Source organism: Elephantulus edwardii, unplaced genomic scaffold (genome assembly GCF_000299155.1).
Source record: "Elephantulus edwardii isolate Elephantulus edwardi_28Jun2011 unplaced genomic scaffold, EleEdw1.0 scaffold00086, whole genome shotgun sequence".
Classification (NCBI taxonomy): domain Eukaryota; kingdom Metazoa; phylum Chordata; class Mammalia; order Macroscelidea; family Macroscelididae; genus Elephantulus; species Elephantulus edwardii.
In genome coordinates this window covers 5,511,700-5,521,279 of record NW_006399836.1, presented here as the reverse complement: position 1 = coordinate 5,521,279, position 9,580 = coordinate 5,511,700, and positions in this window count along the sequence as shown.

Here is a 9,580-nt window from a genome sequence, read left to right as displayed (position 1 = left end):
GAGGAGTATTAAACATCCCACAGACTGTCAAAGAACACACAGTTATGTATTGGAGAAGGTGTAACCAGAATGTTCCTTGAAGGCAAGGATGGTGAAGCTTCATCTCTCATCCTTTAGGCGTATTGCTAGGAGAGGTTGTTCCTTAGAAAGGGACATTGTGCTTGGAAAGATGGAGAGACAGTGAAGGAGAAGAAGACCCTCAACCAGGTGGATTGACACAGTGACTGCAGCAATGGACTCAAGTGTGTCTGAGATTGTAAGGATGACACAGGAGATTCAGGTTTCAGACCTATTTGTTCTTAGGGTCACTTGTTCTCAACTCAATGGCACCTAGCAACAACAACAGTGTGGATTTTTAATACTTCGTGTGTGTTCTGTGTGACTGAGGAACTGGACTTTCACATTGGATCTCATTTAATGAAATGAAATGTGAATAACCTCATGGGGCTGGTGGCAATCCTATTGGACAGTGCAGTTCCATTGTCTAACCCATCTGGTCCATGGTTTCCATGCACTTGGCAGTGGATCTTGGATTGAACCCTTAGCTGTATCACTCTGGGAAGGTTGCTAAGCCCCTCTGAGCCTTAGCTTTTCTCACTATACCTTTTTGTTATTATTGTTGTTGTTACGTACTTTCAAGTCAGAACTGACTCATAGCTGACCCTCCAGTGGGTTTTCAGAAGCAGTAAATAGCCCAGGAGGAGATTGCCCATATTTTTCCGCTGGTGCAGCTGGTGAATTTGAACCAAATACCTTAAGCCACCAGATCTCCCTACTGTACCCTGAGGGGAGCCTAGTGTACAATGTGAAGGTGAGTTAGCTCACACATGAGAACTCCCAGCACAGTACCCAGTGCCTGCTCTGAGAAAATTGGTTGAATTTGAACTTTTGTTTCTGTTATTGTTATGTGTCGTCGAGTCGCTTGCGACTCATAACGCTATATACAACATAGTGCTATAGTACAACAGCCCTATACCCTGCTCTATTCTGTGCCAATCTTACTGTCTCTGACACACCTACCCCCTTAACCAGTCACTGAGTCAATCCATCTCATTGAGGGTCTTCCTCTCTTGCGCTGTCCCTCCACCCTCCCAAGCATCATACCCCTGTCCAAGGACTGGTCCCTCCTTATAACATGTCCAAAGTATGTCAGACGAAGCTTCAGAATCTTTGCCTCCAACGAGCAGCCTGTTTTCACCTTCTCCAGAATGAATCTGTTTGTTCTTTTAGCACACCATGGTATATTCAACACTTTTCTCCAGCACCACCGCTCAAAGACATCAATTCTCTTTCTATCATTCATCATCATAGTCCAGCTTTCTGACACATAGCATGTAATTGCAAAGACCATGGCCTAAATCAGGCACACTTTAGTCTCCAGACTGACATCGTTGCTCTTCAGTACTTTGGAGAGTGGTCTCTGACAGCAGACTTTCCCAATGCAATTCATCTTTTAATTTCGTGGCTGGTGGTATCAGGAATGTTGCTTTTGAATCCTAACAAACTGAAGCTGTTAACAATCTCAGTCTTTGTTTCTAGAGAAATAATTATTTGGGGATAGTGCTCTAAATTATACTGTCAAGCTCAAGTCCATGTTTTTAAAATCTTTGGGACAGACTTTCTTGGGCTGAAATAATCAAGAACTCATACCCTGACTGCAGCTTTGGGAAGAGGGATAGTTGTCTGGGAAGAAACAGAAGACCTTTGGAATCCCCTTGGTTTTCTCAGCCCTTTTTGAGCAAGGTGACCCATTCTTCTTCTTAAATCCTCTACAAAACAGGTCTGTGTGTGTATTTGCTGATGGAATGATTGTTTTCACTGAAAACAATACTCAAAATCCAACCCAGTAAATATTTACTGAGCACATTCACCGTGAGTGGGAGGAGGGGCGATGCACAGGCCCAGCTCCTGACCCTGGGAAACATCATCTAATGGTGGAAGCAAGTTTGCTGATGATTGTGCTGCCCTCTGACACGGAGGGTGAAGTTCCTGGCACGCGGCAGGGAGGCATGAGACAGGCTAAAGCCAGATTCGAAACCTAAAATGGTCTTGGTTGGATTACTGGCCCTGTCTCACCAAAACGCACCTTTGAAGAAAAGCCTGCTGATCTATTTGCAAAAGAACACAAGCATTGAAAAGCTACCTTATGGAACGCATTTGCGATTGCCATGAATCATGATCAACTTTATAGCAACTGCTGTGTGTGTGTGTGTGTGTGTGTGTGTGTGTGTGTGTATGGTGTGTGTTTATTATTTTATATCTGCTTCCTTATCAGGAATCTTCCCTTAATATTAAACTAGCAACAAGGGAAACAAGACCAAAGGGCAAGCTAAAGCCACTGTCAAGGTCAGTGCTCCAGTGACTGCTCTTGCCCTGATCACTGCACCCACAGGGTACACAATGAATGGGCTTCCCCAACAGGGCCAGGGCCCCCTGGGAGGCAGAGAGAGGACTGGCAGGAGTCACTGGGTAAGGAGAAGTGCAAACACCTCAGCCCTACCCCTAAATAGGCCTTTGGCGAACTCTGCCCTCTGCTACCTTTCGGTTTCAGCCCTGGCCCCTGGCCCTGTCAGAACACCGCCAGTCAGAGAAAGGGCCTTCTGTGGACCGTGCTTCCTGGAGAGGGCGTGGATGCTGCTGTCCTTTCTCTTCTTGGAAGAGGATCCAACATGCCCATAGTGTCCCTGCCACGCTCAATCTCTCTCCCTCCCTCTCTCTCATTCACACACGCGCGCGCACACACACACACACACACACACACCATCATTGTAATTTAATGGATGAAAGGATTCACTTACACCGAAAGGCCTTTTTCCGTCTAGACTTTCATTTTTTTATATTTTCTTTTTTGCTGTAGGTTTTAAAAAAAATCTGTTTGCTTTCAAAGTTTGTATACATTGTGTTTCACACTATTCTTCATTCACATTGTGCTTCATACATTCTCATACATTGTTGTTGTTATGTACTGTCAAATTGCCATAGAGATGTACAATAGCTCTGAAGCCTGCCCTGTCCCAAGCCAATCTCACTGACTCCGACACACCTACCCCCATTGCCCTAGTTATTGTATCAATCCATCTCATCTGGGGTTTTCCTCTCCTGCACTGTCTCTCCACCCTTCCAAGCATCATGTCCTTCTTCAAGGACTGATCTCTCCTGGCAACATGCCCAAAGAATGTGAGATGGAGTTTGAAAATCCTAGCCTCCAAGGAGAAACTTGGTTCCACCCTCTCTGAGACAAACCTATTTGTTTTCGTGGCAGTCCATGGAATGTTCAAGACTCTTCTCAACTCAAAAGCACCACAACTCAAAGGCATCAATTCTTCTTCTATCCTCCTAAGATATACATTATGTTTTATAAATTTAATCACCATTGGACCTTGCCCATCAAAGTGCCCTGGTGATGCAGTGGTTACATGCTCAGTTGTTATTTGAGAGGTTGGTGGTTCAAGCCCACTGGCAGCTTTGTGAGGGGAGGATGTGGCAGTCTGCTTGTGAAACAACCTTGGAAACACTGTGGAGCTGTCTACTCTTCCCTGCAGGGTTACCATGAGCTGTAATCAGTTCCGTGGCAGCGGAGGAAAGAGTCTTATGATCTTGCTGTTCTATGGGAGGGGAATGAAGAAAGTCCTATGCAGTTTTGAAAATAAATTCTTGGTAAGTGTAAAGTAAAGTGATTGGGAGACGGCAGGCTGAAGCCAGGCAGTCCAGTGGTTAGAGCACAATGACCAGGAGACACTGTGATGACATGACTGACAGTCCTGTCCACAAAGAAGGAGCCTGTGTTGGTGGTACAGTGGTTAAAGAACTTGACTGCTAATCAAAAGGTCAGCGGTTTGAAAAGAAAGATGAAACAGTCCACCTGCATAAAGATTCACAGGCTGGAAACCCTGTGGAGCAGCTCTAGCCTCTCCTGCAGGGTCACCGACTCAGAGTCAATCCAATGGCAGGGAGTTTGGTTTTGGTGGAGAGTCTCAAGGGATGGGTGATTGGATAGCAAAAATGGTTTGCAGACAAGGAAGATCTGGAGATCCTATCTGCTTCCAAAAGATGCTGTCAAGCCAAGTATGACTTGTAGTGACCTTACAAACCACAGATCTGACCCCTGTCTTCACAGTCTCCGATGCACTCAAGCCCATTTCTACAGTCAGTCCACCTGGTTGAGGTATTCCTCTCCTCCAACGTCCCTTCACCTTTCTAAACTTGATGTCCTTTCCAAGGAATAGCCTCTCTTAACATGCCAAAAATATGCAAGACAAAGCTTCACCATCTTTCCTTACAAGGGGCAATCTGGCTGCACGTTCTCCAAAACATAACTGTTTGCTCCTTTCGCAGTCCATGGGATATTCAGCACTCTCCTCCAAGGCCATAGTTCAAAAACATTCCTTTTTCTTCTTCTTTTTTCTTCTTATCCTTTTTCATTGTCCATCTCTCAGACACACAGCCAGTGACTGAAATGACTATGGCCTGGATAAGGCACACCTTAGTCCTCAAAGTAACATCATTGCTCCTCAGTAATTTGGAAAGATCCTTGATTGCAAACTTGCCCAGTGCGATGTATCGCTTGATCTCCTGAATGCTGGTATCAAGGGTTAGGAACATAGATAGCAATAGTATTAGAGGTAGAGCCCAGATTAGAAGCCAATCAAAATGAGGAGAAACAATCATATACATCCTTTAATAGTTTGAACATGGAATATTTGAAGTATAAATTATAGAAAACTAGACGTTGTGAAAAAGTAAATGGAACATGTGAACATCAACATTCTAGGAATCAGTGAGATGAGGAGGATTGGTTTTGGCCACTCCGAATTAGATAATTACATGGTATACTACCCCAGGAATGAAAAACAGAAGAAGAATGGTGTTACATTTAACGTTAAAAGGACAATTTCAAGTTCTATCCTGAAGTACAATATTGTGAGTGATAGGATATTGTCCATACACATACAACCTGTTAATACTATTCTGAAAGGACACAGCCAAGAAAATTCCACAGAGCTCAGTTCAGTTCTGTGACACTGTGAGTCACAATCCACACAGTGACAATGAGTTCTGACCTTGGTTTTATTCCTCAAGGACATCACAGCCTGCGAGGGAGACAGACCAACACCCACAAAAGTTAGATGTAAAATGGCAGTAAGGGGGACCCAAGCTCACCCGATCCAGATCTGGAGAGCCAGGGATGACTCCGTCGCAGACACGGCCACCACACTGCAGACTGGATGATCCAGAGGAGAAGATAGTAACCTCGGGAGAAAAACATTCCAGGGCCCGGAGCTTCCCAGGCAACGTGAATGCTGAGGCAGAAGAAGAAGGCGACCCAGGAGATACGACACGTGGCTCATTAGTGGCCTGACACTTGGACTCCAGCCCAGGGACAGCGGGGGACCGCTGCAGAATCTTAAGCAGGGAAATAGCGTGTCTATATTTGTATTTTGTAAAGGATTAGCGAGATAAGACTCGAGCTAGGGAGACCAGTTAGGAAGTCTTTGCAAGTGAGGATAGGGACAATGAGGAAATGGGGGTGTCAGCAGAGGTGGAGAGAAGAGGACTGAGAAGGCGATATCCCAGGATGTCCCTAGCTGGCCTGGTGGCAGTGAAAGGGAAGAGTCAAAATGAGTGTTTAAGTCCCAGTTGGCCAACCAGATGGATAGTGTCATTATAGAAGTGAGAAGCAGCAGGTACAGAGACAGAAGAGAAGGGGGTGTGGGTTCCACTGGGGACATATTCCACGAGAGGTGCCCACAGGGAATCCAAGTCGACATGTCCAGCAGGGCCTGGCCTGGAGCAGAGGAGAGCTCTAGAATTGCAACAGAAGCAGGAGCTATCAGAAAGCGGGGCTGCCAATGAAAAGACAGAGAGGGGTGCAAAAGCAAAGAGGCAAAGAGGCTGAGGGTAGCCATGGGAACACTCACGGGTAAGGGACAGACGACGGAGACTGAAAAGGAGGTGAGGGAAAAGGGGGCATCACAGTGCAGAGTGGAGCAAGGGCAGGTGCAAAGTGGTCTGGAGGGTTGGAGGGGTGTGCTTCCCAGACTGTCGTTAGCTGCCTCAGGTCACCCTCAACTCAGGGAGACCCCAAACACAAGGAAACTAAATGCTTCCTGATGCCCACGACCACAACTATTTGATTGATGGCATCGCCACTGATTTTAGACGTAGAGCACCAGGCCTTCCTTCCTAATCTCTTTTCATTTGAAAGTGCCCCTGACACTTGTTTATCATTCATTCTATCAATACACAAGTCTCCACTGATAGATAATGCCTATCTCTGCATGAGGACCACTGACCAGGAATCAAACCCCGGTCTCCAGAGCAGGAGGCAAGAACTCCAGATACAACAGAGTCCTCGAGTCTGGAAGCTCTATGGGGTGGGTGGTCAGAGGCTCAGAATCTACACCCATCTTCCCCAGAGTGCCCTTTTGTCCCCACTTCCCCTTCCTCTCTCACCCTCCCTGGGATGAAGCAGAAGCAAGGATTTTGCAGAAGCATCAGAGCCCCAAAGTTTTGTAACAGGAGCTCATGACACAAATTGCTACAGAGGGGAAAAAGTCAGCCCTGGAAAACTTAGCTAAGAATATATCATGAGGTGGGCTATTTAGGGACTCAAATTACACAGGAGGGTCTGAGAAAAATAGACGTGTGCAGGGGATGAACACAGCTACAATTAATGCTAACTATAAGGTGTCATATCTTTACGGAACACACAGGCTGCAGTATGCGTGAGGCAGCCAGAGGAAGGTGAATTAGAGCCAAGGGCCCAGAGGGAGGGGGCGGCGGCTGGGGAAGGAGGGGAAGCTGGCGTGGGATGCATGATTTCTCAAGAAGGCGCTCAGTCACCTTGGGCAAGGTGGCCTGGAAACTGGAAAATAACTGTGATCGGGCCTCGCCTAGCTTGGGGAAACTCCAGACCTGGGACTTGAGGAACCGGCGGAGGACTAGGGGCTTTCCTGGGGTGTTACGGCTTCAATAAGTCCTACCAACAAAAAAGTGCTTAACCCAATAATTGAGGCTTGGGCAGAGGGTGGGAATCTGTTTCCTAGCAACTTGTTGTTGTTGTTATGTGCCATCGAGTCGCCTGCGACTCATAGCGACCCTATGTACAACAGCCCTAAACTCTGCTCTGTCCTGTGCCAATCACACCATCTCCGACACTCCCATCCCAATTATCCCAGTCACTGAATCAATCCACCTCATAGAGGGCCTTCCTCTCCTGTGCTGTCCCTCCACCCTCCCAAGCATGATGTCCCTCTCTAAGGACCGGTCTCTCCTCACAACATGTCCAAAGTATGTTAGATAGAGCCTCAGAATCCTTGCCTCCAGGGAGCCACCTGGTTTAACCCTTTCCAGGACAAATCTGTTTGTTTTCCTAGCAGTCTATGGTATTCTCAATACTCTTCTCCAGCACCACAGCTCAAAGGCATCAATTCTCCTTCTATCCTCCTTGGTCATTGTCCAACTCTCTGATGCATAACAGGTGATTGCGAAGACCATGGCCTGTATCAGACGCACCTTAGTCTCCAGAGAGACACCATTGCTCTTCAGCACTTTGGAGAGGTCCCTAACAGCAGACTTTCCCATTGCAATGCGCCTTTTAATTTCCTGGCTGCTGGAGCCAAGCAAACTAAAGCTGTGTACAATCTCAATCTCTTCACCATCCATCCTGATGCTGCCAATTGGTCCAGTGGTGAGAATCTTTGTCTTCTTGACATTGATCCTCAATCCATATTGTATGCTGGAGTCCTTGACCCTCTGCAGCAGGCACTTCAGGTCCTCTTCAGTTTCAGCAAGCAGGGTTGTGTCATCCGCATAACGCAACTAAAGCAATGAAAAAAAACAGTTAAGCCCTTTGACCACTAGAAGAGAGGCTGACGCTTCACACTCACCCAGAGGCACCTTAGAAGAAAGGCTTGGTGATCTGCTTCCAGAAGGTCCCAGCTTTGAAAACGTTACCCTGCGCACACTGGGTCATGACAAGTCAGAATCAACAACCAACAACAACAAGTTTCCAGAAAACTTCAACAACCACAGGCAGAGTGTTTTACCATGTGGATGTGGGAGGCCTTCTGGGGATCCTACTGAGAGAATCTATGTCTCAACATGTCCACTTGCTGGCCAATCCCTTCAGCAGACCATTACAATTTCTGGAGCCTCAGTTTATTCATCTGTGTTCCTGTGGTTGTGTACTGTCAACTCTGAACCGACTCACAGCTGAACCTCCAGTGGGTGTTCAGAAGCAATAAACCCCATTGGAGGAAATTGCCCACTCTTCTCCCATGGAGCATCTGGTGGATTCAAACTATGTGTCTCTGGGATTGCAGTGCAACTTTTTAGCCACTAGACCACAAAAAAGCTTAATTTTTATTCATCTGTAACCTCACCATAATCTCTTCCTCAGTCAGCCTAGCTAAATATGCACACCTATTCGTCCTGCCAGGTCTCAGTAGATTATCATATGTTACAGTGCAGCCATAGCCTGCACCCTCTCTGGGAAAGCCATGACTTGGCAGCCTGCCTTGCAAAGATGGCTGTGAGTGTCTGAGCAGGTGAAAGCTATGGGAGCCACTGAAGCTGCTGGCTGTCATGTCTGAGTCTTCGTTTTCTCCTCATGCCAAGGATATTAGCTGCTGCTGTTATTCTTGTTGTTGCTGTTGTTAGGCACCACTGACTTTGTTCTGATTCATAGCCACCCTATGCACAACTGAATGAACCTCTGCCCGGTCCATCCTCACAAGCTCTGTTGCAGCTGAGCCCCTTGTTGGAGCCTATATGTCAATCCACCTCCTCCAGGGTCTTCTTTTTTCACTGATCTTTCCTTTTCCTGCAGTTGCAACTTCGGGTGTATTTTTAGAGCCAAAGATGGTGAAACTTCATCTTAAGTGCTGTGGGCATGTGGTCAGCAAGGACAAGTCCTTGGAAAAAACCTTATGAAAGGTAGAGGGTTAGAGAAAGAGAGGAAGCCCTCCAGCGAGATGGCTTGGCATGGTGACTACGAGTGTGGGCTTGCAGCATCCCAGAAAGGGGAGGATAAAGCAGGATTAGGGGAAAGCTCGGCTCGTCCACAGGGTTGCTACGAGTCATAGTTGCACCCAACAACAACAACAACAACTTTTCCAAGAATGATATCCTGCTCCAAGGTCTGCTCCCTCCTCTTGTCCAAAGTGCACCAAGGAAGCGATCAAGCCGTGTCTAACACCTCTCTGAAGATAGACTTGTTCATTCTTCTGGAAGCCACGATTTATTCAATATCCTTTGCTAATACCATAACTCAAAGGCTTCCATTCTCCTTCAGTCTTTCTTATTCAGTATAGTCCATGGACACTGACCCCAGCTTGTTAGAGATGCCCAGTCTCAGGCCCTGCCCTAGACCTGCTGACTCAGACTGTGTAACTTAATGCACTTGAATCTCCCTGGTGGTTATCATTAAGTCTTAGGAACACAATCATAAATACTTTCAGCCAGATGCGTATGCTTATTAATTAAGCATACGATCTCATAAATCCCTGCAACAACCTCAGTGTTGTTTTTGTTGTTGTTATGTGCCATCAAGTCACCTGCAACTCATAGTGACCCTATG